At 53.9% G+C, this 25,183-nt stretch overlaps 41 non-coding genes across 41 annotated transcripts; 36 read left to right on the forward strand and 5 right to left on the reverse strand.

Moving 5' to 3' along the window:
• The first annotated feature begins 780 nt into the window (after positions 1-780).
• trnav-aac (transfer RNA valine (anticodon AAC)) lies at positions 781-853 on the forward strand. The gene has a single exon. It is a non-coding gene; the product is annotated as a tRNA-Val (tRNA).
• Positions 854-970: 117 nt separating this feature from the next.
• trnai-aau (transfer RNA isoleucine (anticodon AAU)) lies at positions 971-1,044 on the forward strand. The gene has a single exon. It is a non-coding gene; the product is annotated as a tRNA-Ile (tRNA).
• Positions 1,045-1,992: 948 nt separating this feature from the next.
• trnav-aac (transfer RNA valine (anticodon AAC)) lies at positions 1,993-2,065 on the forward strand. The gene has a single exon. It is a non-coding gene; the product is annotated as a tRNA-Val (tRNA).
• Positions 2,066-2,182: 117 nt separating this feature from the next.
• On the forward strand, positions 2,183-2,256 carry trnai-aau (transfer RNA isoleucine (anticodon AAU)). The gene has a single exon. It is a non-coding gene; the product is annotated as a tRNA-Ile (tRNA).
• A 948-nt stretch (positions 2,257-3,204) lies between these two features.
• On the forward strand, positions 3,205-3,277 carry trnav-aac (transfer RNA valine (anticodon AAC)). Its single transcript has one exon. It is a non-coding gene; the product is annotated as a tRNA-Val (tRNA).
• Positions 3,278-4,416: 1,139 nt separating this feature from the next.
• Positions 4,417-4,489, forward strand: trnav-aac (transfer RNA valine (anticodon AAC)). The gene has a single exon. It is a non-coding gene; the product is annotated as a tRNA-Val (tRNA).
• Positions 4,490-5,628: 1,139 nt separating this feature from the next.
• Positions 5,629-5,701, forward strand: trnav-aac (transfer RNA valine (anticodon AAC)). The gene has a single exon. It is a non-coding gene; the product is annotated as a tRNA-Val (tRNA).
• Positions 5,702-5,818: 117 nt separating this feature from the next.
• trnai-aau (transfer RNA isoleucine (anticodon AAU)) lies at positions 5,819-5,892 on the forward strand. The gene has a single exon. It is a non-coding gene; the product is annotated as a tRNA-Ile (tRNA).
• Positions 5,893-5,973: 81 nt separating this feature from the next.
• On the reverse strand, positions 5,974-6,046 carry trnaa-agc (transfer RNA alanine (anticodon AGC)). Its single transcript has one exon. It is a non-coding gene; the product is annotated as a tRNA-Ala (tRNA).
• A 794-nt stretch (positions 6,047-6,840) lies between these two features.
• trnav-aac (transfer RNA valine (anticodon AAC)) lies at positions 6,841-6,913 on the forward strand. Its single transcript has one exon. It is a non-coding gene; the product is annotated as a tRNA-Val (tRNA).
• A 117-nt stretch (positions 6,914-7,030) lies between these two features.
• Positions 7,031-7,104, forward strand: trnai-aau (transfer RNA isoleucine (anticodon AAU)). Its single transcript has one exon. It is a non-coding gene; the product is annotated as a tRNA-Ile (tRNA).
• A 948-nt stretch (positions 7,105-8,052) lies between these two features.
• On the forward strand, positions 8,053-8,125 carry trnav-aac (transfer RNA valine (anticodon AAC)). The gene has a single exon. It is a non-coding gene; the product is annotated as a tRNA-Val (tRNA).
• Positions 8,126-8,242: 117 nt separating this feature from the next.
• On the forward strand, positions 8,243-8,316 carry trnai-aau (transfer RNA isoleucine (anticodon AAU)). The gene has a single exon. It is a non-coding gene; the product is annotated as a tRNA-Ile (tRNA).
• Positions 8,317-9,454: 1,138 nt separating this feature from the next.
• On the forward strand, positions 9,455-9,528 carry trnai-aau (transfer RNA isoleucine (anticodon AAU)). The gene has a single exon. It is a non-coding gene; the product is annotated as a tRNA-Ile (tRNA).
• A 948-nt stretch (positions 9,529-10,476) lies between these two features.
• trnav-aac (transfer RNA valine (anticodon AAC)) lies at positions 10,477-10,549 on the forward strand. Its single transcript has one exon. It is a non-coding gene; the product is annotated as a tRNA-Val (tRNA).
• Positions 10,550-10,821: 272 nt separating this feature from the next.
• Positions 10,822-10,894, reverse strand: trnaa-agc (transfer RNA alanine (anticodon AGC)). The gene has a single exon. It is a non-coding gene; the product is annotated as a tRNA-Ala (tRNA).
• A 794-nt stretch (positions 10,895-11,688) lies between these two features.
• On the forward strand, positions 11,689-11,761 carry trnav-aac (transfer RNA valine (anticodon AAC)). Its single transcript has one exon. It is a non-coding gene; the product is annotated as a tRNA-Val (tRNA).
• Positions 11,762-11,878: 117 nt separating this feature from the next.
• Positions 11,879-11,952, forward strand: trnai-aau (transfer RNA isoleucine (anticodon AAU)). The gene has a single exon. It is a non-coding gene; the product is annotated as a tRNA-Ile (tRNA).
• A 948-nt stretch (positions 11,953-12,900) lies between these two features.
• On the forward strand, positions 12,901-12,973 carry trnav-aac (transfer RNA valine (anticodon AAC)). The gene has a single exon. It is a non-coding gene; the product is annotated as a tRNA-Val (tRNA).
• A 117-nt stretch (positions 12,974-13,090) lies between these two features.
• On the forward strand, positions 13,091-13,164 carry trnai-aau (transfer RNA isoleucine (anticodon AAU)). Its single transcript has one exon. It is a non-coding gene; the product is annotated as a tRNA-Ile (tRNA).
• Positions 13,165-14,112: 948 nt separating this feature from the next.
• Positions 14,113-14,185, forward strand: trnav-aac (transfer RNA valine (anticodon AAC)). The gene has a single exon. It is a non-coding gene; the product is annotated as a tRNA-Val (tRNA).
• A 117-nt stretch (positions 14,186-14,302) lies between these two features.
• trnai-aau (transfer RNA isoleucine (anticodon AAU)) lies at positions 14,303-14,376 on the forward strand. The gene has a single exon. It is a non-coding gene; the product is annotated as a tRNA-Ile (tRNA).
• Positions 14,377-15,324: 948 nt separating this feature from the next.
• On the forward strand, positions 15,325-15,397 carry trnav-aac (transfer RNA valine (anticodon AAC)). Its single transcript has one exon. It is a non-coding gene; the product is annotated as a tRNA-Val (tRNA).
• A 117-nt stretch (positions 15,398-15,514) lies between these two features.
• On the forward strand, positions 15,515-15,588 carry trnai-aau (transfer RNA isoleucine (anticodon AAU)). Its single transcript has one exon. It is a non-coding gene; the product is annotated as a tRNA-Ile (tRNA).
• An 81-nt stretch (positions 15,589-15,669) lies between these two features.
• On the reverse strand, positions 15,670-15,742 carry trnaa-agc (transfer RNA alanine (anticodon AGC)). Its single transcript has one exon. It is a non-coding gene; the product is annotated as a tRNA-Ala (tRNA).
• Positions 15,743-16,536: 794 nt separating this feature from the next.
• Positions 16,537-16,609, forward strand: trnav-aac (transfer RNA valine (anticodon AAC)). The gene has a single exon. It is a non-coding gene; the product is annotated as a tRNA-Val (tRNA).
• Positions 16,610-16,726: 117 nt separating this feature from the next.
• trnai-aau (transfer RNA isoleucine (anticodon AAU)) lies at positions 16,727-16,800 on the forward strand. Its single transcript has one exon. It is a non-coding gene; the product is annotated as a tRNA-Ile (tRNA).
• Positions 16,801-17,748: 948 nt separating this feature from the next.
• Positions 17,749-17,821, forward strand: trnav-aac (transfer RNA valine (anticodon AAC)). Its single transcript has one exon. It is a non-coding gene; the product is annotated as a tRNA-Val (tRNA).
• Positions 17,822-17,938: 117 nt separating this feature from the next.
• Positions 17,939-18,012, forward strand: trnai-aau (transfer RNA isoleucine (anticodon AAU)). The gene has a single exon. It is a non-coding gene; the product is annotated as a tRNA-Ile (tRNA).
• An 81-nt stretch (positions 18,013-18,093) lies between these two features.
• Positions 18,094-18,166, reverse strand: trnaa-agc (transfer RNA alanine (anticodon AGC)). Its single transcript has one exon. It is a non-coding gene; the product is annotated as a tRNA-Ala (tRNA).
• A 794-nt stretch (positions 18,167-18,960) lies between these two features.
• trnav-aac (transfer RNA valine (anticodon AAC)) lies at positions 18,961-19,033 on the forward strand. The gene has a single exon. It is a non-coding gene; the product is annotated as a tRNA-Val (tRNA).
• Positions 19,034-19,150: 117 nt separating this feature from the next.
• trnai-aau (transfer RNA isoleucine (anticodon AAU)) lies at positions 19,151-19,224 on the forward strand. Its single transcript has one exon. It is a non-coding gene; the product is annotated as a tRNA-Ile (tRNA).
• Positions 19,225-20,172: 948 nt separating this feature from the next.
• On the forward strand, positions 20,173-20,245 carry trnav-aac (transfer RNA valine (anticodon AAC)). Its single transcript has one exon. It is a non-coding gene; the product is annotated as a tRNA-Val (tRNA).
• Positions 20,246-20,362: 117 nt separating this feature from the next.
• trnai-aau (transfer RNA isoleucine (anticodon AAU)) lies at positions 20,363-20,436 on the forward strand. Its single transcript has one exon. It is a non-coding gene; the product is annotated as a tRNA-Ile (tRNA).
• Positions 20,437-21,574: 1,138 nt separating this feature from the next.
• On the forward strand, positions 21,575-21,648 carry trnai-aau (transfer RNA isoleucine (anticodon AAU)). The gene has a single exon. It is a non-coding gene; the product is annotated as a tRNA-Ile (tRNA).
• A 948-nt stretch (positions 21,649-22,596) lies between these two features.
• On the forward strand, positions 22,597-22,669 carry trnav-aac (transfer RNA valine (anticodon AAC)). Its single transcript has one exon. It is a non-coding gene; the product is annotated as a tRNA-Val (tRNA).
• A 117-nt stretch (positions 22,670-22,786) lies between these two features.
• trnai-aau (transfer RNA isoleucine (anticodon AAU)) lies at positions 22,787-22,860 on the forward strand. The gene has a single exon. It is a non-coding gene; the product is annotated as a tRNA-Ile (tRNA).
• Positions 22,861-23,808: 948 nt separating this feature from the next.
• Positions 23,809-23,881, forward strand: trnav-aac (transfer RNA valine (anticodon AAC)). The gene has a single exon. It is a non-coding gene; the product is annotated as a tRNA-Val (tRNA).
• A 117-nt stretch (positions 23,882-23,998) lies between these two features.
• trnai-aau (transfer RNA isoleucine (anticodon AAU)) lies at positions 23,999-24,072 on the forward strand. The gene has a single exon. It is a non-coding gene; the product is annotated as a tRNA-Ile (tRNA).
• Positions 24,073-24,153: 81 nt separating this feature from the next.
• trnaa-agc (transfer RNA alanine (anticodon AGC)) lies at positions 24,154-24,226 on the reverse strand. The gene has a single exon. It is a non-coding gene; the product is annotated as a tRNA-Ala (tRNA).
• A 794-nt stretch (positions 24,227-25,020) lies between these two features.
• trnav-aac (transfer RNA valine (anticodon AAC)) lies at positions 25,021-25,093 on the forward strand. Its single transcript has one exon. It is a non-coding gene; the product is annotated as a tRNA-Val (tRNA).
• Positions 25,094-25,183: the final 90 nt, after the last annotated feature.

Consider the following 25,183-nt stretch of genomic DNA (forward strand, 5'->3'; position numbering starts at 1 on the left):
GCTCGTATCATTTGATGCCAAAGACATACCCGTCTCCAAAGCCCAGGGACTTCTTGGCTCACATGGTACAGGGCTAACGACACAGAGCATGGTCGGCGTACGCGCCAGCTGGCACGCGCAAGCGCAAGGCCTTGGACGATGGATAGCTCATCCGGACGAGGCGCAGCTGAATGCTTTAAAGGTCCATGGCTCAATCAAGATGCCTTAAAGTGCGGTCATAGGCAACGTCTCTGTGCCCTTCAGGGCTGCTTAAGTTGAAGTGATCTTACTGAGTGCGCTGTTCCATGTTGGGACCAGGAGGGGCGATGTAGCTCACCACCCTCTGAACTTCAGTTGCTACCACAGACAAGCCCATGTACAGCTTAGACTCAAGCTAAAAGTCCAGCAGCGTATGACACAGGCCATCAAGCCATTTTCATTAGTTTCGTGGGGAGCAGATCTGCCTTTCACGTGGGAAGTCGGTCTCCTCTGCCCTAACGAGGGGGGAGCTTCTGGACAAAGTCCATGCGGTCGGATTGGAAAACTGCCCTGCGATTGTGACTGCTGTCGGAGTAATGTGTTCAGCGCCTCGCTGGAAAATCAAAGAAAGGGCCACTGCGCCACGGGCAAAGTGGCTGATTTCGGTACGGCCAAGTCTCCAAGACGCAGGGTCCTGGCTCACGGTAAAGTGCAGGTGTATTTCACCATGTAAAGAATTGATCAGTACGTCAGTCCAAAGTCAAGCTGTACTGGTCCCATGTGGCCTGTGGAATCTCAAGGTGGCCTCGAGGGGTGTAGCTGGTTTCTGTAGTGTAGTGGTTATCACGTTCGCCTAACACGCGAAAGGTCCCCGGTTCGAAACCGGGCAGAAACACGAGAGCTCCTCTTCTGTTTTTCACGGCCCGAGAGAAACATTTTTCTTGCATGTACATCGATCGTCGTCACTGGGAGCTCCTTTGTCGTTCCTGCTTGACGGGCACTCGGTCCCCGAGGCCGGTTAGCTCAGTTGGTTAGAGCGTGGTGCTAATAACGCCAAGGTCGCGGGTTCGATCCCCGTACGGGCCAAAACAGCTTTTTCACGTTAACCCAGCAAGCGCCGTGGCCTCTGTCAGTCTCTTTGCGTGGACCTTGGATAAAAGCTCTTGCTGGAGAATGCGGGCATCGATCCCGCTACCTCTCGCATGCTAAGCGAGCGCTCTACCATTTGAGCTAAATCCCCTTTTCCTTTGCTGCGCTCGTATCATTTGATGCCAAAGACATACCCGTCTCCAAAGCCCAGGGACTTCTTGGCTCACATGGTACAGGGCTAACGACACAGAGCATGGTCGGCGTACGCGCCAGCTGGCACGCGCAAGCGCAAGGCCTTGGACGATGGATAGCTCATCCGGACGAGGCGCAGCTGAATGCTTTAAAGGTCCATGGCTCAATCAAGATGCCTTAAAGTGCGGTCATAGGCAACGTCTCTGTGCCCTTCAGGGCTGCTTAAGTTGAAGTGATCTTACTGAGTGCGCTGTTCCATGTTGGGACCAGGAGGGGCGATGTAGCTCACCACCCTCTGAACTTCAGTTGCTACCACAGACAAGCCCATGCACAGCTTAGACTCAAGCTAAAAGTCCAGCAGCGTATGACACAGGCCATCAAGCCATTTTCATTAGTTTCGTGGGGAGCAGATCTGCCTTTCACGTGGGAAGTCGGTCTCCTCTGCCCTAACGAGGGGGGAGCTTCTGGACAAAGTCCATGCGGTCGGATTGGAAAACTGCCCTGCGATTGTGACTGCTGTCGGAGTAATGTGTTCAGCGCCTCGATGGAAAATCAAAGAAAGGGCCACTGCGCCACGGGCAAAGTGGCTGATTTCGGTACGGCCAAGTCTCCAAGACGCAGGGTCCTGGCTCACGGTAAAGTGCAGGTGTATTTCACCATGTAAAGAATTGATCAGTACGTCAGTCCAAAGTCAAGCTGTACTGGTCCCATGTGGCCTGTGGAATCTCAAGGTGGCCTCGAGGGGTGTAGCTGGTTTCTGTAGTGTAGTGGTTATCACGTTCGCCTAACACGCGAAAGGTCCCCGGTTCGAAACCGGGCAGAAACACGAGAGCTCCTCTTCTGTTTTTCACGGCCCGAGAGAAACATTTTTCTTGCATGTACATCGATCGTCGTCACTGGGAGCTCCTTTGTCATTCCTGCTTGACGGGCGCTCAGTCCCCGAGGCCGGTTAGCTCAGTTGGTTAGAGCGTGGTGCTAATAACGCCAAGGTCGCGGGTTCGATCCCCGTACGGGCCAAAACAGCTTTTTCACGTTAACCCAGCAAGCGCCGTGGCCTCTGTCAGTCTCTTTGCGTGGACCTTGGATAAAAGCTCTTGCTGGAGAATGCGGGCATCGATCCCGCTACCTCTCGCATGCTAAGCGAGCGCTCTACCATTTGAGCTAAATCCCCTTTTCCTTTGCTGCGCTCGTATCATTTGATGCCAAAGACATACCCGTCTCCAAAGCCCAGGGACTTCTTGGCTCACATGGTACAGGGCTAACGACACAGAGCATGGTCGGCGTACGCGCCAGCTGGCACGCGCAAGCGCAAGGCCTTGGACGATGGATAGCTCATCCGGACGAGGCGCAGCTGAATGCTTTAAAGGTCCATGGCTCAATCAAGATGCCTTAAAGTGCGGTCATAGGCAACGTCTCTGTGCCCTTCAGGGCTGCTTAAGTTGAAGTGATCTTACTGAGTGCGCTGTTCCATGTTGGGACCAGGAGGGGCGATGTAGCTCACCACCCTCTGAACTTCAGTTGCTACCACAGACAAGCCCATGCACAGCTTAGACTCAAGCTAAAAGTCCAGCAGCGTATGACACAGGCCATCAAGCCATTTTCATTAGTTTCGTGGGGAGCAGATCTGCCTTTCACGTGGGAAGTCGGTCTCCTCTGCCCTAACGAGGGGGGAGCTTCTGGACAAAGTCCATGCGGTCGGATTGGAAAACTGCCCTGCGATTGTGACTGCTGTCGGAGTAATGTGTTCAGCGCCTCGCTGGAAAATCAAAGAAAGGGCCACTGCGCCACGGGCAAAGTGGCTGATTTCGGTACGGCCAAGTCTCCAAGACGCAGGGTCCTGGCTCACGGTAAAGTGCAGGTGTATTTCACCATGTAAAGAATTGATCAGTACGTCAGTCCAAAGTCAAGCTGTACTGGTCCCATGTGGCCTGTGGAATCTCAAGGTGGCCTCGAGGGGTGTAGCTGGTTTCTGTAGTGTAGTGGTTATCACGTTCGCCTAACACGCGAAAGGTCCCCGGTTCGAAACCGGGCAGAAACACGAGAGCTCCTCTTCTGTTTTTCACGGCCCGAGAGAAACATTTTTCTTGCATGTACATCGATCGTCGTCACTGGGAGCTCCTTTGTCGTTCCTGCTTGACGGGCGCTCAGTCCCCGAGGCCGGTTAGCTCAGTTGGTTAGAGCGTGGTGCTAATAACGCCAAGGTCGCGGGTTCGATCCCCGTATGGGCCAAAACAGCTTTTTCACGTTAACCCAGCAAGCGCCGTGGCCTCTGTCAGTCTCTTTGCGTGGACCTTGGATAAAAGCTCTTGCTGAAGAATGCGGGCATCGATCCCGCTACCTCTCGCATGCTAAGCGAGCGCTCTACCATTTGAGCTAATTCCCCTTTTCCTTTGCTGCGCTCGTATCATTTGATGCCAAAGACATACCCGTCTCCAAAGCCCAGGGACTTCTTGGCTCACATGGTACAGGGCTAACGACACAGAGCATGGTCGGCGTACGCGCCAGCTGGCACGCGCAAGCGCAAGGCCTTGGACGATGGATAGCTCATCCGGACGAGGCGCAGCTGAATGCTTTAAAGGTCCATGGCTCAATCAAGATGCCTTAAAGTGCGGTCATAGGCAACGTCTCTGTGCCCTTCAGGGCTGCTTAAGTTGAAGTGATCTTACTGAGTGCGCTGTTCCATGTTGGGACCAGGAGGGGCGATGTAGCTCACCACCCGCTGAACTTCAGTTGCTACCACAGACAAGCCCATGCACAGCTTAGACTCAAGCTAAAAGTCCAGCAGCGTATGACACAGGCCATCAAGCCATTTTCATTAGTTTCGTGGGGAGCAGATCTGCCTTTCACGTGGGAAGTCGATCTCCTCTGCCCTAACGAGGGGGGAGCTTCTGGACAAAGTCCATGCGGTCGGATTGGAAAACTGCCCTGCGATTGTGACTGCTGTCGGAGTAATGTGTTCAGCGCCTCGCTGGAAAATCAAAGAAAGGGCCACTGCGCCACGGGCAAAGTGGCTGATTTCGGTACGGCCAAGTCTCCAAGACGCAGGGTCCTGGCTCACGGTAAAGTGCAGGTGTATTTCACCATGTAAAGAATTGATCAGTACGTCAGTCCAAAGTCAAGCTGTACTGGTCCCATGTGGCCTGTGGAATCTCAAGGTGGCCTCGAGGGGTGTAGCTGGTTTCTGTAGTGTAGTGGTTATCACGTTCGCCTAACACGCGAAAGGTCCCCGGTTCGAAACCGGGCAGAAACACGAGAGCTCCTCTTCTGTTTTTCACGGCCCGAGAGAAACATTTTTCTTGCATGTACATCGATCGTCGTCACTGGGAGCTCCTTTGTCGTTCCTGCTTGACGGGCGCTCAGTCCCCGAGGCCGGTTAGCTCAGTTGGTTAGAGCGTGGTGCTAATAACGCCAAGGTCGCGGGTTCGATCCCCGTATGGGCCAAAACAGCTTTTTCACGTTAACCCAGCAAGCGCCGTGGCCTCTGTCAGTCTCTTTGCGTGGACCTTGGATAAAAGCTCTTGCTGAAGAATGCGGGCATCGATCCCGCTACCTCTCGCATGCTAAGCGAGCGCTCTACCATTTGAGCTAATTCCCCTTTTCCTTTGCTGCGCTCGTATCATTTGATGCCAAAGACATACCCGTCTCCAAAGCCCAGGGACTTCTTGGCTCACATGGTACAGGGCTAACGACACAGAGCATGGTCGGCGTACGCGCCAGCTGGCACGCGCAAGCGCAAGGCCTTGGACGATGGATAGCTCATCCGGACGAGGCGCAGCTGAATGCTTTAAAGGTCCATGGCTCAATCAAGATGCCTTAAAGTGCGGTCATAGGCAACGTCTCTGTGCCCTTCAGGGCTGCTTAAGTTGAAGTGATCTTACTGAGTGCGCTGTTCCATGTTGGGACCAGGAGGGGCGATGTAGCTCACCACCCGCTGAACTTCAGTTGCTACCACAGACAAGCCCATGCACAGCTTAGACTCAAGCTAAAAGTCCAGCAGCGTATGACACAGGCCATCAAGCCATTTTCATTAGTTTCGTGGGGAGCAGATCTGCCTTTCACGTGGGAAGTCGATCTCCTCTGCCCTAACGAGGGGGGAGCTTCTGGACAAAGTCCATGCGGTCGGATTGGAAAACTGCCCTGCGATTGTGACTGCTGTCGGAGTAATGTGTTCAGCGCCTCGCTGGAAAATCAAAGAAAGGGCCACTGCGCCACGGGCAAAGTGGCTGATTTCGGTACGGCCAAGTCTCCAAGACGCAGGGTCCTGGCTCACGGTAAAGTGCAGGTGTATTTCACCATGTAAAGAATTGATCAGTACGTCAGTCCAAAGTCAAGCTGTACTGGTCCCATGTGGCCTGTGTAATCTCAAGGTGGCCTCGAGGGGTGTAGCTGGTTTCTGTAGTGTAGTGGTTATCACGTTCGCCTAACACGCGAAAGGTCCCCGGTTCGAAACCGGGCAGAAACACGAGAGCTCCTCTTCTGTTTTTCACGGCCCGAGAGAAACATTTTTCTTGCATGTACATCGATCGTCGTCACTGGGAGCTCCTTTGTCGTTCCTGCTTGACGGGCGCTCAGTCCCCGAGGCCGGTTAGCTCAGTTGGTTAGAGCGTGGTGCTAATAACGCCAAGGTCGCGGGTTCGATCCCCGTACGGGCCAAAACATCTTTTTCACGTTAACCCAGCAAGCGCCGTGGCCTCTGTCAGTCTCTTTGCGTGGACCTTGGATAAAAGCTCTTGCTGGAGAATGCGGGCATCGATCCCGCTACCTCTCGCATGCTAAGCGAGCGCTCTACCATTTGAGCTAATTCCCCTTTTCCTTTGCTGCGCTCGTATCATTTGATGCCAAAGACATACCCGTCTCCAAAGCCCAGGGACTTCTTGGCTCACATGGTACAGGGCTAACGACACAGAGCATGGTCGGCGTACGCGCCAGCTGGCACGCGCAAGCGCAAGGCCTTGGACGATGGATAGCTCATCCGGACGAGGCGCAGCTGAATGCTTTAAAGGTCCATGGCTCAATCAAGATGCCTTAAAGTGCGGTCATAGGCAACGTCTCTGTGCCCTTCAGGGCTGCTTAAGTTGAAGTGATCTTACTGAGTGCGCTGTTCCATGTTGGGACCAGGAGGGGCGATGTAGCTCACCACCCTCTGAACTTCAGTTGCTACCACAGACAAGCCCATGCACAGCTTAGACTCAAGCTAAAAGTCCAGCAGCGTATGACACAGGCCATCAAGCCATTTTCATTAGTTTCGTGGGGAGCAGATCTGCCTTTCACGTGGGAAGTCGGTCTCCTCTGCCCTAACGAGGGGGGAGCTTCTGGACAAAGTCCATGCGGTCGGATTGGAAAACTGCCCTGCGATTGTGACTGCTGTCGGAGTAATGTGTTCAGCGCCTCGATGGAAAATCAAAGAAAGGGCCACTGCGCCACGGGCAAAGTGGCTGATTTCGGTACGGCCAAGTCTCCAAGACGCAGGGTCCTGGCTCACGGTAAAGTGCAGGTGTATTTCACCATGTAAAGAATTGATCAGTACGTCAGTCCAAAGTCAAGCTGTACTGGTCCCATGTGGCCTGTGGAATCTCAAGGTGGCCTCGAGGGGTGTAGCTGGTTTCTGTAGTGTAGTGGTTATCACGTTCGCCTAACACGCGAAAGGTCCCCGGTTCGAAACCGGGCAGAAACACGAGAGCTCCTCTTCTGTTTTTCACGGCCCGAGAGAAACATTTTTCTTGCATGTACATCGATCGTCGTCACTGGGAGCTCCTTTGTCGTTCCTGCTTGACGGGCGCTCAGTACCCGAGGCCGGTTAGCTCAGTTGGTTAGAGCGTGGTGCTAATAACGCCAAGGTCGCGGGTTCGATCCCCGTACGGGCCAAAACAGCTTTTTCACGTTAACCCAGCAAGCGCCGTGGCCTCTGTCAGTCTCTTTGCGTGGACCTTGGATAAAAGCTCTTGCTGGAGAATGCGGGCATCGATCCCGCTACCTCTCGCATGCTAAGCGAGCGCTCTACCATTTGAGCTAAATCCCCTTTTCCTTTGCTGCGCTCGTATCATTTGATGCCAAAGACATACCCGTCTCCAAAGCCCAGGGACTTCTTGGCTCACATGGTACAGGGCTAACGACACAGAGCATGGTCGGCGTACGCGCCAGCTGGCACGCGCAAGCGCAAGGCCTTGGACGATGGATAGCTCATCCGGACGAGGCGCAGCTGAATGCTTTAAAGGTCCATGGCTCAATCAAGATGCCTTAAAGTGCGGTCATAGGCAACGTCTCTGTGCCCTTCAGGGCTGCTTAAGTTGAAGTGATCTTACTGAGTGCGCTGTTCCATGTTGGGACCAGGAGGGGCGATGTAGCTCACCACCCTCTGAACTTCAGTTGCTACCACAGACAAGCCCATGCACAGCTTAGACTCAAGCTAAAAGTCCAGCAGCGTATGACACAGGCCATCAAGCCATTTTCATTAGTTTCGTGGGGAGCAGATCTGCCTTTCACGTGGGAAGTCGGTCTCCTCTGCCCTAACGAGGGGGGAGCTTCTGGACAAAGTCCATGCGGTCGGATTGGAAAACTGCCCTGCGATTGTGACTGCTGTCGGAGTAATGTGTTCAGCGCCTCGCTGGAAAATCAAAGAAAGGGCCACTGCGCCACGGGCAAAGTGGCTGATTTCGGTACGGCCAAGTCTCCAAGACGCAGGGTCCTGGCTCACGGTAAAGTGCAGGTGTATTTCACCATGTAAAGAATTGATCAGTACGTCAGTCCAAAGTCAAGCTGTACTGGTCCCATGTGGCCTGTGGAATCTCAAGGTGGCCTCGAGGGGTGTAGCTGGTTTCTGTAGTGTAGTGGTTATCACGTTCGCCTAACACGCGAAAGGTCCCCGGTTCGAAACCGGGCAGAAACACGAGAGCTCCTCTTCTGTTTTTCACGGCCCGAGAGAAACATTTTTCTTGCATGTACATCGATCGTCGTCACTGGGAGCTCCTTTGTCGTTCCTGCTTGACGGGCGCTCAGTCCCCGAGGCCGGTTAGCTCAGTTGGTTAGAGCGTGGTGCTAATAACGCCAAGGTCGCGGGTTCGATCCCCGTACGGGCCAAAACAGCTTTTTCACGTTAACCCAGCAAGCGCCGTGGCCTCTGTCAGTCTCTTTGCGTGGACCTTGGATAAAAGCTCTTGCTGGAGAATGCGGGCATCGATCCCGCTACCTCTCGCATGCTAAGCGAGCGCTCTACCATTTGAGCTAAATCCCCTTATCCTTTGCTGCGCTCGTATCATTTGATGCCAAAGACATACCCGTCTCCAAAGCCCAGGGACTTCTTGGCTCACATGGTACAGGGCTAACGACACAGAGCATGGTCGGCGTACGCGCCAGCTGGCACGCGCAAGCGCAAGGCCTTGGACGATGGATAGCTCATCCGGACGAGGCGCAGCTGAATGCTTTAAAGGTCCATGGCTCAATCAAGATGCCTTAAAGTGCGGTCATAGGCAACGTCTCTGTGCCCTTCAGGGCTGCTTAAGTTGAAGTGATCTTACTGAGTGCGCTGTTCCATGTTGGGACCAGGAGGGGCGATGTAGCTCACCACCCTCTGAACTTCAGTTGCTACCACAGACAAGCCCATGCACAGCTTAGACTCAAGCTAAAAGTCCAGCAGCGTATGACACAGGCCATCAAGCCATTTTCATTAGTTTCGTGGGGAGCAGATCTGCCTTTCACGTGGGAAGTCGGTCTCCTCTGCCCTAACGAGGGGGGAGCTTCTGGACAAAGTCCATGCGGTCGGATTGGAAAACTGCCCTGCGATTGTGACTGCTGTCGGAGTAATGTGTTCAGCGCCTCGCTGGAAAATCAAAGAAAGGGCCACTGCGCCACGGGCAAAGTGGCTGATTTCGGTACGGCCAAGTCTCCAAGACGCAGGGTCCTGGCTCACGGTAAAGTGCAGGTGTATTTCACCATGTAAAGAATTGATCAGTACGTCAGTCCAAAGTCAAGCTGTACTGGTCCCATGTGGCCTGTGGAATCTCAAGGTGGCCTCGAGGGGTGTAGCTGGTTTCTGTAGTGTAGTGGTTATCACGTTCGCCTAACACGCGAAAGGTCCCCGGTTCTAAACCGGGCAGAAACACGAGAGCTCCTCTTCAGTTTTTCACGGCCCGAGAGAAACATTTTTCTTGCATGTACATCGATCGTCGTCACTGGGAGCTCCTTTGTCGTTCCTGCTTGACGGGCGCTCAGTCCCCGAGGCCGGTTAGCTCAGTTGGTTAGAGCGTGGTGCTAATAACGCCAAGGTCGCGGGTTCGATCCCCGTACGGGCCAAAACAGCTTTTTCACGTTAACCCAGCAAGCGCCGTGGCCTCTGTCAGTCTCTTTGCGTGGACCTTGGATAAAAGCTCTTGCTGGAGAATGCGGGCATCGATCCCGCTACCTCTCGCATGCTAAGCGAGCGCTCTACCATTTGAGCTAAATCCCCTTATCCTTTGCTGCGCTCGTATCATTTGATGCCAAAGACATACCCGTCTCCAAAGCCCAGGGACTTCTTGGCTCACATGGTACAGGGCTAACGACACAGAGCATGGTCGGCGTACGCGCCAGCTGGCACGCGCAAGCGCAAGGCCTTGGACGATGGATAGCTCATCCGGACGAGGCGCAGCTGAATGCTTTAAAGGTCCATGGCTCAATCAAGATGCCTTAAAGTGCGGTCATAGGCAACGTCTCTGTGCCCTTCAGGGCTGCTTAAGTTGAAGTGATCTTACTGAGTGCGCTGTTCCATGTTGGGACCAGGAGGGGCGATGTAGCTCACCACCCTCTGAACTTCAGTTGCTACCACAGACAAGCCCATGCACAGCTTAGACTCAAGCTAAAAGTCCAGCAGCGTATGACACAGGCCATCAAGCCATTTTCATTAGTTTCGTGGGGAGCAGATCTGCCTTTCACGTGGGAAGTCGGTCTCCTCTGCCCTAACGAGGGGGGAGCTTCTGGACAAAGTCCATGCGGTCGGATTGGAAAACTGCCCTGCGATTGTGACTGCTGTCGGAGTAATGTGTTCAGCGCCTCGCTGGAAAATCAAAGAAAGGGCCACTGCGCCACGGGCAAAGTGGCTGATTTCGGTACGGCCAAGTCTCCAAGACGCAGGGTCCTGGCTCACGGTAAAGTGCAGGTGTATTTCACCATGTAAAGAATTGATCAGTACGTCAGTCCAAAGTCAAGCTGTACTGGTCCCATGTGGCCTGTGGAATCTCAAGGTGGCCTCGAGGGGTGTAGCTGGTTTCTGTAGTGTAGTGGTTATCACGTTCGCCTAACACGCGAAAGGTCCCCGGTTCGAAACCGGGCAGAAACACGAGAGCTCCTCTTCTGTTTTTCACGGCCCGAGAGAAACATTTTTCTTGCATGTACATCGATCGTCGTCACTGGGAGCTCCTTTGTCGTTCCTGCTTGACGGGCGCTCAGTCCCCGAGGCCGGTTAGTTCAGTTGGTTAGAGCGTGGTGCTAATAACGCCAAGGTCGCGGGTTCGATCCCCGTACGGGCCAAAACAGCTTTTTCACGTTAACCCAGCAAGCGCCGTGGCCTCTGTCAGTCTCTTTGCGTGGACCTTGGATAAAAGCTCTTGCTGGAGAATGCGGGCATCGATCCCGCTACCTCTCGCATGCTAAGCGAGCGCTCTACCATTTGAGCTAATTCCCCTTTTCCTTTGCTGCGCTCGTATCATTTGATGCCAAAGACATACCCGTCTCCAAAGCCCAGGGACTTCTTGGCTCACATGGTACAGGGCTAACGACACAGAGCATGGTCGGCGTACGCGCCAGCTGGCACGCGCAAGCGCAAGGCCTTGGACGATGGATAGCTCATCCGGACGAGGCGCAGCTGAATGCTTTAAAGGTCCATGGCTCAATCAAGATGCCTTAAAGTGCGGTCATAGGCAACGTCTCTGTGCCCTTCAGGGCTGCTTAAGTTGAAGTGATCTTACTGAGTGCGCTGTTCCATGTTGGGACCAGGAGGGGCGATGTAGCTCACCACCCTCTGAACTTCAGTTGCTACCACAGACAAGCCCATGCACAGCTTAGACTCAAGCTAAAAGTCCAGCAGCGTATGACACAGGCCATCAAGCCATTTTCATTAGTTTCGTGGGGAGCAGATCTGCCTTTCACGTGGGAAGTCGGTCTCCTCTGCCCTAACGAGGGGGGAGCTTCTGGACAAAGTCCATGCGGTCGGATTGGAAAACTGCCCTGCGATTGTGACTGCTGTCGGAGTAATGTGTTCAGCGCCTCGCTGGAAAATCAAAGAAAGGGCCACTGCGCCACGGGCAAAGTGGCTGATTTCGGTACGGCCAAGTCTCCAAGACGCAGGGTCCTGGCTCACGGTAAAGTGCAGGTGTATTTCACCATGTAAAGAATTGATCAGTACGTCAGTCCAAAGTCAAGCTGTACTGGTCCCATGTGGCCTGTGGAATCTCAAGGTGGCCTCGAGGGGTGTAGCTGGTTTCTGTAGTGTAGTGGTTATCACGTTCGCCTAACACGCGAAAGGTCCCCGGTTCGAAACCGGGCAGAAACACGAGAGCTCCTCTTCTGTTTTTCACGGCCCGAGAGAAACATTTTTCTTGCATGTACATCGATCGTCGTCACTGGGAGCTCCTTTGTCGTTCCTGCTTGACGGGCGCTCAGTCCCCGAGGCCGGTTAGCTCAGTTGGTTAGAGCGTGGTGCTAATAACGCCAAGGTCGCGGGTTCGATCCCCGTACGGGCCAAAACAGCTTTTTCACGTTAACCCAGCAAGCGCCGTGGCCTCTGTCAGTCTCTTTGCGTGGACCTTGGATAAAAGCTCTTGCTGGAGAATGCGGGCATCGATCCCGCTACCTCTCGCATGCTAAGCGAGCGCTCTACCATTTGAGCTAAATCCCCTTATCCTTTGCTGCGCTCGTATCATTTGATGCCAAAGACATACCCGTCTCCAAAGCCCAGGGACTTCTTGGCTCACATGGTACAGGGCTAACGACACAGAGCATGGTCGGCGTACGCGCCAGCTGGCACGCGCAAGCGCAAGGCCTTGGACGATGGATAGCTCATCCGGACGAGGCGCAGCTGAATGCTTTAAAGGTCCATGGCTCAATCAAGATGCCTTAAAGTGCGGTCATAGGCAACGTCTCTGTGCCCTTCAGGGCTGCTTAAGTTGAAGTGATCTTACTGAGTGCGCTGTTCCATGTTGGGACCAGGAGGGGCGATGTAGCTCACCACCCTCTGAACTTCAGTTGCTACCACAGACAAGCCCATGCACAGCTTAGACTCAAGCTAAAAGTCCAGCAGCGTATGACACAGGCCATCAAGCCATTTTCATTAGTTTCGTGGGGAGCAGATCTGCCTTTCACGTGGGAAGTCGGTCTCCTCTGCCCTAACGAGGGGGGAGCTTCTGGACAAAGTCCATGCGGTCGGATTGGAAAACTGCCCTGCGATTGTGACTGCTGTCGGAGTAATGTGTTCAGCGCCTCGCTGGAAAATCAAAGAAAGGGCCACTGCGCCACGGGCAAAGTGGCTGATTTCGGTACGGCCAAGTCTCCAAGACGCAGGGTCCTGGCTCACGGTAAAGTGCAGGTGTATTTCACCATGTAAAGAATTGATCAGTACGTCAGTCCAAAGTCAAGCTGTACTGGTCCCATGTGGCCTGTGGAATCTCAAGGTGGCCTCGAGGGGTGTAGCTGGTTTCTGTAGTGTAGTGGTTATCACGTTCGCCTAACACGCGAAAGGTCCCCGGTTCGAAACCGGGCAGAAACACGAGAGCTCCTCTTCTGTTTTTCACGGCCCGAGAGAAACATTTTTCTTGCATGTACATCGATCGTCGTCACTGGGAGCTCCTTTGTCGTTCCTGCTTGACGGGCGCTCAGTCCCCGAGGCCGGTTAGCTCAGTTGGTTAGAGCGTGGTGCTAATAACGCCAAGGTCGCGGGTTCGATCCCCGTACGGGCCAAAACAGCTTTTTCACGTTAACCCAGCAAGCGCCGTGGCCTCTGTCAGTCTCTTTGCGTGGACCTTGGATAAAAGCTCTTGCTGGAGAATGCGGGCATCGATCCCGCTACCTCTCGCATGCTAAGCGAGCGCTCTACCATTTGAGCTAAATCCCCTTATCCTTTGCTGCGCTCGTATCATTTGATGCCAAAGACATACCCGTCTCCAAAGCCCAGGGACTTCTTGGCTCACATGGTACAGGGCTAACGACACAGAGCATGGTCGGCGTACGCGCCAGCTGGCACGCGCAAGCGCAAGGCCTTGGACGATGGATAGCTCATCCGGACGAGGCGCAGCTGAATGCTTTAAAGGTCCATGGCTCAATCAAGATGCCTTAAAGTGCGGTCATAGGCAACGTCTCTGTGCCCTTCAGGGCTGCTTAAGTTGAAGTGATCTTACTGAGTGCGCTGTTCCATGTTGGGACCAGGAGGGGCGATGTAGCTCACCACCCTCTGAACTTCAGTTGCTACCACAGACAAGCCCATGCACAGCTTAGACTCAAGCTAAAAGTCCAGCAGCGTATGACACAGGCCATCAAGCCATTTTCATTAGTTTCGTGGGGAGCAGATCTGCCTTTCACGTGGGAAGTCGGTCTCCTCTGCCCTAACGAGGGGGGAGCTTCTGGACAAAGTCCATGCGGTCGGATTGGAAAACTGCCCTGCGATTGTGACTGCTGTCGAAGTAATGTGTTCAGCGCCTCGCTGGAAGATCAAAGAAAGGGCCACTGCGCCACGGGCAAAGTGGCTGATTTCGGTACGGCCAAGTCTCCAAGACGCAGGGTCCTGGCTCACGGTAAAGTGCAGGTGTATTTCACCATGTAAAGAATTGATCAGTACGTCAGTCCAAAGTCAAGCTGTACTGGTCCCATGTGGCCTGTGGAATCTCAAGGTGGCCTCGAGGAGTGTAGCTGGTTTCTGTAGTGTAGTGGTTATCACGTTCGCCTAACACGCGAAAGGTCCCCGGTTCGAAACCGGGCAGAAACACGAGAGCTCCTCTTCTGTTTTTCACGGCCCGAGAGAAACATTTTTCTTGCATGTACATCGATCGTCGTCACTGGGAGCTCCTTTGTCATTCCTGCTTGACGGGCGCTCAGTCCCCGAGGCCGGTTAGCTCAGTTGGTTAGAGCGTGGTGCTAATAACGCCAAGGTCGCGGGTTCGATCCCCGTACGGGCCAAAACAGCTTTTTCACGTTAACCCAGCAAGCGCCGTGGCCTCTGTCAGTCTCTTTGCGTGGACCTTGGATAAAAGCTCTTGCTGGAGAATGCGGGCATCGATCCCGCTACCTCTCGCATGCTAAGCGAGCGCTCTACCATTTGAGCTAAATCCCCTTTTCCTTTGCTGCGCTCGTATCATTTGATGCCAAAGACATACCCGTCTCCAAAGCCCAGGGACTTCTTGGCTCACATGGTACAGGGCTAACGACACAGAGCATGGTCGGCGTACGCGCCAGCTGGCACGCGCAAGCGCAAGGCCTTGGACGATGGATAGCTCATCCGGACGAGGCGCAGCTGAATGCTTTAAAGGTCCATGGCTCAATCAAGATGCCTTAAAGTGCGGTCATAGGCAACGTCTCTGTGCCCTTCAGGGCTGCTTAAGTTGAAGTGATCTTACTGAGTGCGCTGTTCCATGTTGGGACCAGGAGGGGCGATGTAGCTCACCACCCTCTGAACTTCAGTTGCTACCACAGACAAGCCCATGCACAGCTTAGACTCAAGCTAAAAGTCCAGCAGCGTATGACACAGGCCATCAAGCCATTTTCATTAGTTTCGTGGGGAGCAGATCTGCCTTTCACGTGGGAAGTCGGTCTCCTCTGCCCTAACGAGGGGGGAGCTTCTGGACAAAGTCCATGCGGTCGGATTGGAAAACTGCCCTGCGATTGTGACTGCTGTCGGAGTAATGTGTTCAGCGCCTCGCTGGAAAATCAAAGAAAGGGCCACTGCGCCACGGGCAAAGTGGCTGATTTCGGTACGGCCAAGTCTCCAAGACGCAGGGTCCTGGCTCACGGTAAAGTGCAGGTGTATTTCACCATGTAAAGAATTGATCAGTACGTCAGTCCAAAGTCAAGCTGTACTGGTCCCATGTGGCCTGTGGAATCTCAAGGTGGCCTCGAGGGGTGTAGCTGGTTTCTGTAGTGTAGTGGTTATCACGTTCGCCTAACACGCGAAAGGTCCCCGGTTCGAAACCGGGCAGAAACACGAGAGCTCCTCTTCTGTTTTTCACGGCCCGAGAGAAACATTTTTCTTGCATGTACATCGATCGTCGTCACTGGGAGCTCCTTTGTCGTTCCTGCTTGACGGGCGCTCAGTCCCCGAGGCCGGTTAGCTCAGTTGGTTAGAGCGTGGTGCTAATAACGCCAAGGTCGCGGGTTCGATCCCCGTACGGGCCAAAACAGCTTTTTCACGTTAACCCAGCAAGCGCCGTGGCCTCTGTCAGTCTCTTTGCGTGGACCTTGGATAAAAGCTCTTGCTGGAGAATGCGGGCATCGATCCCGCTACCTCTCGCATGCTAAGCGAGCGCTCTACCATTTGAGCTAATTCCCCTTTTCCTTTGCTGCGCTCGTATCATTTGATGCCAAAGACATACCCGTCTCCAAAGCCCAGGGACTTCTTGGCTCACATGGTACAGGGCTAACGACACAGAGCATGGTCGGCGTACGCGCCAGCTGGCACGCGCAAGCGCAAGGCCTTGGACGATGGATAGCTCATCCGGACGAGGCGCAGCTGAATGCTTTAAAGGTCCATGGCTCAATCAAGATGCCTTAAAGTGCGGTCATAGGCAACGTCTCTGTGCCCTTCAGGGCTGCTTAAGTTGAAGTGATCTTACTGAGTGCGCTGTTCCATGTTGGGACCAGGAGGGGCGATGTAGCTCACCACCCTCTGAACTTCAGTTGCTACCACAGACAAGCCCATGCACAGCTTAGACTCAAGCTAAAAGTCCAGCAGCGTATGACACAGGCCATCAAGCCATTTTCATTAGTTTCGTGGGGAGCAGATCTGCCTTTCACGTGGGAAGTCGGTCTCCTCTGCCCTAACGAGGGGGGAGCTTCTGGACAAAGTCCATGCGGTCGGATTGGAAAACTGCCCTGCGATTGTGACTGCTGTCGAAGTAATGTGTTCAGCGCCTCGCTGGAAGATCAAAGAAAGGGCCACTGCGCCACGGGCAAAGTGGCTAATTTCGGTACGGCCAAGTCTCCAAGACGCAGGGTCCTGGCTCACGGTAAAGTGCAGGTGTATTTCACCATGTAAAGAATTGATCAGTACGTCAGTCCAAAGTCAAGCTGTACTGGTCCCATGTGGCCTGTGGAATCTCAAGGTGGCCTCGAGGAGTGTAGCTGGTTTCTGTAGTGTAGTGGTTATCACGTTCGCCTAACACGCGAAAGGTCCCCGGTTCGAAACCGGGCAGAAACACGAGAGCTCCTCTTCTGTTTTTCACGGCCCGAGAGAAACATTTTTCTTGCATGTACATCGATCGTCGTCACTGGGAGCTCCTTTGTCGTTCCTGCTTGACGGGCGCTCAGTCCCCGAGGCCGGTTAGCTCAGTTGGTTAGAGCGTGGTGCTAATAACGCCAAGGTCGCGGGTTCGATCCCCGTACGGGCCAAAACAGCTTTTTCACGTTAACCCAGCAAGCGCCGTGGCCTCTGTCAGTCTCTTTGCGTGGACCTTGGATAAAAGCTCTTGCTGGAGAATGCGGGCATCGATCCCGCTACCTCTCGCATGCTAAGCGAGCGCTCTACCATTTGAGCTAAATCCCCTTTTCCTTTGCTGCGCTCGTATCATTTGATGCCAAAGACATACCCGTCTCCAAAGCCCAGGGACTTCTTGGCTCACATGGTACAGGGCTAACGACACAGAGCATGGTCGGCGTACGCGCCAGCTGGCACGCGCAAGCGCAAGGCCTTGGACGATGGATAGCTCATCCGGACGAGGCGCAGCTGAATGCTTTAAAGGTCCATGGCTCAATCAAGATGCCTTAAAGTGCGGTCATAGGCAACGTCTCTGTGCCCTTCAGGGCTGCTTAAGTTGAAGTGATCTTACTGAGTGCGCTGTTCCATGTTGGGACCAGGAGGGGCGATGTAGCTCACCACCCTCTGAACTTCAGTTGCTACCACAGACAAGCCCATGCACAGCTTAGACTCAAGCTAAAAGTCCAGCAGCGTATGACACAGGCCATCAAGCCATTTTCATTAGTTTCGTGGGGAGCAGATCTGCCTTTCACGTGGGAAGTCGGTCTCCTCTGCCCTAACGAGGGGGGAGCTTCTGGACAAAGTCCATGCGGTCGGATTGGAAAACTGCCCTGCGATTGTGACTGCTGTCGGAGTAATGTGTTCAGCGCCTCGCTGGAAAATCAAAGAAAGGGCCACTGCGCCACGGGCAAAGTGGCTGATTTCGGTACGGCCAAGTCTCCAAGACGCAGGGTCCTGGCTCACGGTAAAGTGCAGGTGTATTTCACCATGTAAAGAATTGATCAGTACGTCAGTCCAAAGTCAAGCTGTACTGGTCCCATGTGGCCTGTGGAATCTCAAGGTGGCCTCGAGGGGTGTAGCTGGTTTCTGTAGTGTAGTGGTTATCACGTTCGCCTAACACGCGAAAGGTCCCCGGTTCGAAACCGGGCAGAAACACGAGAGCTCCTCTTCTGTTTTTCACGGCCCGAGAGAAACATTTTTCTTGCATGTACATCGATCGTCGTCACTGGGAGCTCCTTTGTCGTTCCTGCTTGACGGGCGCTCAGTCCCCGAGGCCGGTTAGCTCAGTTGGTTAGAGCGTGGTGCTAATAACGCCAAGGTCGCGGGTTCGATCCCCGTACGGGCCAAAACAGCTTTTTCACGTTAACCCAGCAAGCGCCGTGGCCTCTGTCAGTCTCTTTGCGTGGACCTTGGATAAAAGCTCTTGCTGGAGAATGCGGGCATCGATCCCGCTACCTCTCGCATGCTAAGCGAGCGCTCTACCATTTGAGCTAATTCCCCTTTTCCTTTGCTGCGCTCGTATCATTTGATGCCAAAGACATACCCGTCTCCAAAGCCCAGGGACTTCTTGGCTCACATGGTACAGGGCTAACGACACAGAGCATGGTCGGCGTACGCGCCAGCTGGCACGCGCAAGCGCAAGGCCTTGGACGATGGATAGCTCATCCGGACGAGGCGCAGCTGAATGCTTTAAAGGTCCATGGCTCAATCAAGATGCCTTAAAGTGCGGTCATAGGCAACGTCTCTGTGCCCTTCAGGGCTGCTTAAGTTGAAGTGATCTTACTGAGTGCGCTGTTCCATGTTGGGACCAGGAGGGGCGATGTAGCTCACCACCCTCTGAACTTCAGTTGCTACCACAGACAAGCCCATGCACAGCTTAGACTCAAGCTAAAAGTCCAGCAGCGTATGACACAGGCCATCAAGCCATTTTCATTAGTTTCGTGGGGAGCAGATCTGCCTTTCACGTGGGAAGTCGGTCTCCTCTGCCCTAACGAGGGGGGAGCTTCTGGACAAAGTCCATGCGGTCGGATTGGAAAACTGCCCTGCGATTGTGACTGCTGTCGAAGTAATGTGTTCAGCGCCTCGCTGGAAGATCAAAGAAAGGGCCACTGCGCCACGGGCAAAGTGGCTAATTTCGGTACGGCCAAGTCTCCAAGACGCAGGGTCCTGGCTCACGGTAAAGTGCAGGTGTATTTCACCATGTAAAGAATTGATCAGTACGTCAGTCCAAAGTCAAGCTGTACTGGTCCCATGTGGCCTGTGGAATCTCAAGGTGGCCTCGAGGAGTGTAGCTGGTTTCTGTAGTGTAGTGGTTATCACGTTCGCCTAACACGCGAAAGGTCCCCGGTTCGAAACCGGGCAGAAACACGAGAGCTCCTCTTCTGTTTTTCACGGCCCGAGAGAAACATTTTTCTTGCATGTACATCGATCGTCGTCACTGGGAGCTCCTTTGTCGTTCCTGCTTGACGGGCGCTCAGTCCCCGAGGCCGGTTAGCTCAGTTGGTTAGAGCGTGGTGCTAATAACGCCAAGGTCGCGGGTTCGATCCCCGTACGGGCCAAAACAGCTTTTTCACGTTAACCCAGCAAGCGCCGTGGCCTCTGTCAGTCTCTTTGCGTGGACCTTGGATAAAAGCTCTTGCTGGAGAATGCGGGCATCGATCCCGCTACCTCTCGCATGCTAAGCGAGCGCTCTACCATTTGAGCTAAATCCCCTTTTCCTTTGCTGCGCTCGTATCATTTGATGCCAAAGACATACCCGTCTCCAAAGCCCAGGGACTTCTTGGCTCACATGGTACAGGGCTAACGACACAGAGCATGGTCGGCGTACGCGCCAGCTGGCACGCGCAAGCGCAAGGCCTTGGACGATGGATAGCTCATCCGGACGAGGCGCAGCTGAATGCTTTAAAGGTCCATGGCTCAATCAAGATGCCTTAAAGTGCGGTCATAGGCAACGTCTCTGTGCCCTTCAGGGCTGCTTAAGTTGAAGTGATCTTACTGAGTGCGCTGTTCCATGTTGGGACCAGGAGGGGCGATGTAGCTCACCACCCTCTGAACTTCAGTTGCTACCACAGACAAGCCCATGCACAGCTTAGACTCAAGCTAAAAGTCCAGCAGCGTATGACACAGGCCATCAAGCCATTTTCATTAGTTTCGTGGGGAGCAGATCTGCCTTTCACGTGGGAAGTCGGTCTCCTCTGCCCTAACGAGGGGGGAGCTTCTGGACAAAGTCCATGCGGTCGGATTGGAAAACTGCCCTGCGATTGTGACTGCTGTCGGAGTAATGTGTTCAGCGCCTCGCTGGAAAATCAAAGAAAGGGCCACTGCGCCACGGGCAAAGTGGCTGATTTCGGTACGGCCAAGTCTCCAAGACGCAGGGTCCTGGCTCACGGTAAAGTGCAGGTGTATTTCACCATGTAAAGAATTGATCAGTACGTCAGTCCAAAGTCAAGCTGTACTGGTCCCATGTGGCCTGTGGAATCTCAAGGTGGCCTCGAGGAGTGTAGCTGGTTTCTGTAGTGTAGTGGTTATCACGTTCGCCTAACACGCGAAAGGTCCCCGGTTCGAAACCGGGCAGAAACACGAGAGCTCCTCTTCTGTTTTTCACGGCCCGAGAGAAACATTTTTCTTGCATGTACATCGATCGTCGTCACTGGGAGCTCCTTTGTCGTTCCTGCTTGACGGGCGCTCAGTCCCCGAGGCCGGTTAGCTCAGTTGGTTAGAGCGTGGTGCTAATAACGCCAAGGTCGCGGGTTCGATCCCCGTACGGGCCAAAACAGCTTTTTCACGTTAACCCAGCAAGCGCCGTGGCCTCTGTCAGTCTCTTTGCGTGGACCTTGGATAAAAGCTCTTGCTGGAGAATGCGGGCATCGATCCCGCTACCTCTCGCATGCTAAGCGAGCGCTCTACCATTTGAGCTAAATCCCCTTTTCCTTTGCTGCGCTCGTATCATTTGATGCCAAAGACATACCCGTCTCCAAAGCCCAGGGACTTCTTGGCTCACATGGTACAGGGCTAACGACACAGAGCATGGTCGGCGTACGCGCCAGCTGGCACGCGCAAGCGCAAGGCCTTGGACGATGGATAGCTCATCCGGACGAGGCGCAGCTGAATGCTTTAAAGGTCCATGGCTCAATCAAGATGCCTTAAAGTGCGGTCATAGGCAACGTCTCTGTGCCCTTCAGGGCTGCTTAAGTTGAAGTGATCTTACTGAGTGCGCTGTTCCATGTTGGGACCAGGAGGGGCGATGTAGCTCACCACCCTCTGAACTTCAGTTGCTACCACAGACAAGCCCATGCACAGCTTAGACTCAAGCTAAAAGTCCAGCAGCGTATGACACAGGCCATCAAGCCATTTTCATTAGTTTCGTGGGGAGCAGATCTGCCTTTCACGTGGGAAGTCGGTCTCCTCTGCCCTAACGAGGGGGGAGCTTCTGGACAAAGTCCATGCGGTCGGATTGGAAAACTGCCCTGCGATTGTGACTGCTGTCGGAGTAATGTGTTCAGCGCCTCGCTGGAAAATCAAAGAAAGGGCCACTGCGCCACGGGCAAAGTGGCTGATTTCGGTACGGCCAAGTCTCCAAGACGCAGGGTCCTGGCTCACGGTAAAGTGCAGGTGTATTTCACCATGTAAAGAATTGATCAGTACGTCAGTCCAAAGTCAAGCTGTACTGGTCCCATGTGGCCTGTGGAATCTCAAGGTGGCCTCGAGGGGTGTAGCTGTTTTCTGTAGTGTAGTGGTTATCACGTTCGCCTAACACGCGAAAGGTCCCCGGTTCGAAACCGGGCAGAAACACGAGAGCTCCTCTTCTGTTTTTCACGGCCCGAGAGAAACATTTTTCTTGCATGTACATCGATCGTCGTCACTGGGAGCTCCTTTGTCGTTCCTGCTTGACGGGCGCTCAGTCCCCGAGGCCGGTTAGCTCAGTTGGTTAGAGCGTGGTGCTAATAACGCCAAGGTCGCGGGTTCGATCCCCGTACGGGCCAAAACAGCTTTTTCACGTTAACCCAGCAAGCGCCGTGGCCTCTGTCAGTCTCTTTGCGTGGACCTTGGATAAAAGCTCTTGCTGGAGAATGCGGGCATCGATCCCGCTACCTCTCGCATGCTAAGCGAGCGCTCTACCATTTGAGCTAAATCCCCTTTTCCTTTGCTGCGCTCGTATCATTTGATGCCAAAGACATACCCGTCTCCAAAGCCCAGGGACTTCTTGGCTCACATGGTACAGGGCTAACGACACAGAGCATGGTCGGCGTACGCGCCAGCTGGCACGCGCAAGCGCAAGGCCTTGGACGATGGATAGCTCATCCGGACGAGGCGCAGCTGAATGCTTTAAAGGTCCATGGCTCAATCAAGATGCCTTAAAGTGCGGTCATAGGCAACGTCTCTGTGCCCTTCAGGGCTGCTTAAGTTGAAGTGATCTTACTGAGTGCGCTGTTCCATGTTGGGACCAGGAGGGGCGATGTAGCTCACCACCCTCTGAACTTCAGTTGCTACCACAGACAAGCCCATGCACAGCTTAGACTCAAGCTAAAAGTCCAGCAGCGTATGACACAGGCCATCAAGCCATTTTCATTAGTTTCGTGGGGAGCAGATCTGCCTTTCACGTGGGAAGTCGGTCTCCTCTGCCCTAACGAGGGGGGAGCTTCTGGACAAAGTCCATGCGGTCGGATTGGAAAACTGCCCTGCGATTGTGACTGCTGTCGGAGTAATGTGTTCAGCGCCTCGCTGGAAAATCAAAGAAAGGGCCACTGCGCCACGGGCAAAGTGGCTGATTTCGGTACGGCCAAGTCTCCAAGACGCAGGGTCCTGGCTCACGGTAAAGTGCAGGTGTATTTCACCATGTAAAGAATTGATCAGTACGTCAGTCCAAAGTCAAGCTGTACTGGTCCCATGTGGCCTGTGGAATCTCAAGGTGGCCTCGAGGAGTGTAGCTGGTTTCTGTAGTGTAGTGGTTATCACGTTCGCCTAACACGCGAAAGGTCCCCGGTTCGAAACCGGGCAGAAACACGAGAGCTCCTCTTCTGTTTTTCACGGCCCGAGAGAAACATTTTTCTTGCATGTACATCGATCGTCGTCACTGGGAGCTCCTTTGTCGTTCCTGCTTGACGGGCGCTCAGTCCCCGAGGCCGGTTAGCTCAGTTGGTTAGAGCGTGGTGCTAATAACGCCAAGGTCGCGGGTTCGATCCCCGTACGGGCCAAAACAGCTTTTTCACGTTAACCCAGCAAGCGCCGTGGCCTCTGTCAGTCTCTTTGCGTGGACCTTGGATAAAAGCTCTTGCTGGAGAATGCGGGCATCGATCCCGCTACCTCTCGCATGCTAAGCGAGCGCTCTACCATTTGAGCTAAATCCCCTTTTCCTTTGCTGCGCTCGTATCATTTGATGCCAAAGACATACCCGTCTCCAAAGCCCAGGGACTTCTTGGCTCACATGGTACAGGGCTAACGACACAGAGCATGGTCGGCGTACGCGCCAGCTGGCACGCGCAAGCGCAAGGCCTTGGACGATGGATAGCTCATCCGGACGAGGCGCAGCTGAATGCTTTAAAGGTCCATGGCTCAATCAAGATGCCTTAAAGTGCGGTCATAGGCAACGTCTCTGTGCCCTTCAGGGCTGCTTAAGTTGAAGTGATCTTACTGAGTGCGCTGTTCCATGTTGGGACCAGGAGGGGCGATGTAGCTCACCACCCTCTGAACTTCAGTTGCTACCACAGACAAGCCCATGCACAGCTTAGACTCAAGCTAAAAGTCCAGCAGCGTATGACACAGGCCATCAAGCCATTTTCATTAGTTTCGTGGGGAGCAGATCTGCCTTTCACGTGGGAAGTCGGTCTCCTCTGCCCTAACGAGGGGGGAGCTTCTGGACAAAGTCCATGCGGTCGGATTGGAAAACTGCCCTGCGATTGTGACTGCTGTCGGAGTAATGTGTTCAGCGCCTCGCTGGAAAATCAAAGAAAGGGCCACTGCGCCACGGGCAAAGTGGCTGATTTCGGTACGGCCAAGTCTCCAAGACGCAGGGTCCTGGCTCACGGTAAAGTGCAGGTGTATTTCACCATGTAAAGAATTGATCAGTACGTCAGTCCAAAGTCAAGCTGTACTGGTCCCATGTGGCCTGTGGAATCTCAAGGTGGCCTCGAGGGGTGTAGCTGGTTTCTGTAGTGTAGTGGTTATCACGTTCGCCTAACACGCGAAAGGTCCCCGGTTCGAAACCGGGCAGAAACACGAGAGCTCCTCTTCTGTTTTTCACGGCCCGAGAGAAACATTTTTCTTGCATGTACATCGATCGTCGTCACTGGGAGCTCCTTTGTCGTTCCTGCTTGACGGGCGCTCAGTCCCCGAGGCCGGTTAGCTCAGTTGGTTAGAGCGTGGTGCTAATAACGCCAAGGTCGCGGGTTCGATCCCCGTACGGGCCAAAACAGCTTTTTCACGTTAACCCAGCAAGCGCCGTGGCCTCTGTCAGTCTCTTTGCGTGGACCTTGGATAAAAGCTCTTGCTGGAGAATGCGGGCATCGATCCCGCTACCTCTCGCATGCTAAGCGAGCGCTCTACCATTTGAGCTAATTCCCCTTTTCCTTTGCTGCGCTCGTATCATTTGATGCCAAAGACATACCCGTCTCCAAAGCCCAGGGACTTCTTGGCTCACATGGTACAGGGCTAACGACACAGAGCATGGTCGGCGTACGCGCCAGCTGGCACGCGCAAGCGCAAGGCCTTGGACGATGGATAGCTCATCCGGACGAGGCGCAGCTGAATGCTTTAAAGGTCCATGGCTCAATCAAGATGCCTTAAAGTGCGGTCATAGGCAACGTCTCTGTGCCCTTCAGGGCTGCTTAAGTTGAAGTGATCTTACTGAGTGCGCTGTTCCATGTTGGGACCAGGAGGGGCGATGTAGCTCACCACCCTCTGAACTTCAGTTGCTACCACAGACAAGCCCATGCACAGCTTAGACTCAAGCTAAAAGTCCAGCAGCGTATGACACAGGCCATCAAGCCATTTTCATTAGTTTCGTGGGGAGCAGATCTGCCTTTCACGTGGGAAGTCGGTCTCCTCTGCCCTAACGAGGGGGGAGCTTCTGGACAAAGTCCATGCGGTCGGATTGGAAAACTGCCCTGCGATTGTGACTGCTGTCGGAGTAATGTGTTCAGCGCCTCGCTGGAAGATCAAAGAAAGGGCAACTGCGCCACGGGCAAAGTGGCTAATTTCGGTACGGCCAAGTCTCCAAGACGCAGGGTCCTGGCTCACGGTAAAGTGCAGGTGTATTTCACCATGTAAAGAATTGATCAGTACGTCAGTCCAAAGTCAAGCTGTACTGGTCCCATGTGGCCTGTGGAATCTCAAGGTGGCCTCGAGGAGTGTAGCTGGTTTCTGTAGTGTAGTGGTTATCACGTTCGCCTAACACGCGAAAGGTCCCCGGTTCGAAACCGGGCAGAAACACGAGAGCTCCTCTTCTGTTTTTCACGGCCCGAGAGAAACATTTTTCTTGCATGTACATCGATCGTCGTCACTGGGAGCTCCTTTGTCGTT

The sequence above is a fragment of the Hoplias malabaricus genome, chromosome 15 (assembly GCF_029633855.1).
Source record: "Hoplias malabaricus isolate fHopMal1 chromosome 15, fHopMal1.hap1, whole genome shotgun sequence".
NCBI lineage: Eukaryota > Metazoa > Chordata > Actinopteri > Characiformes > Erythrinidae > Hoplias > Hoplias malabaricus.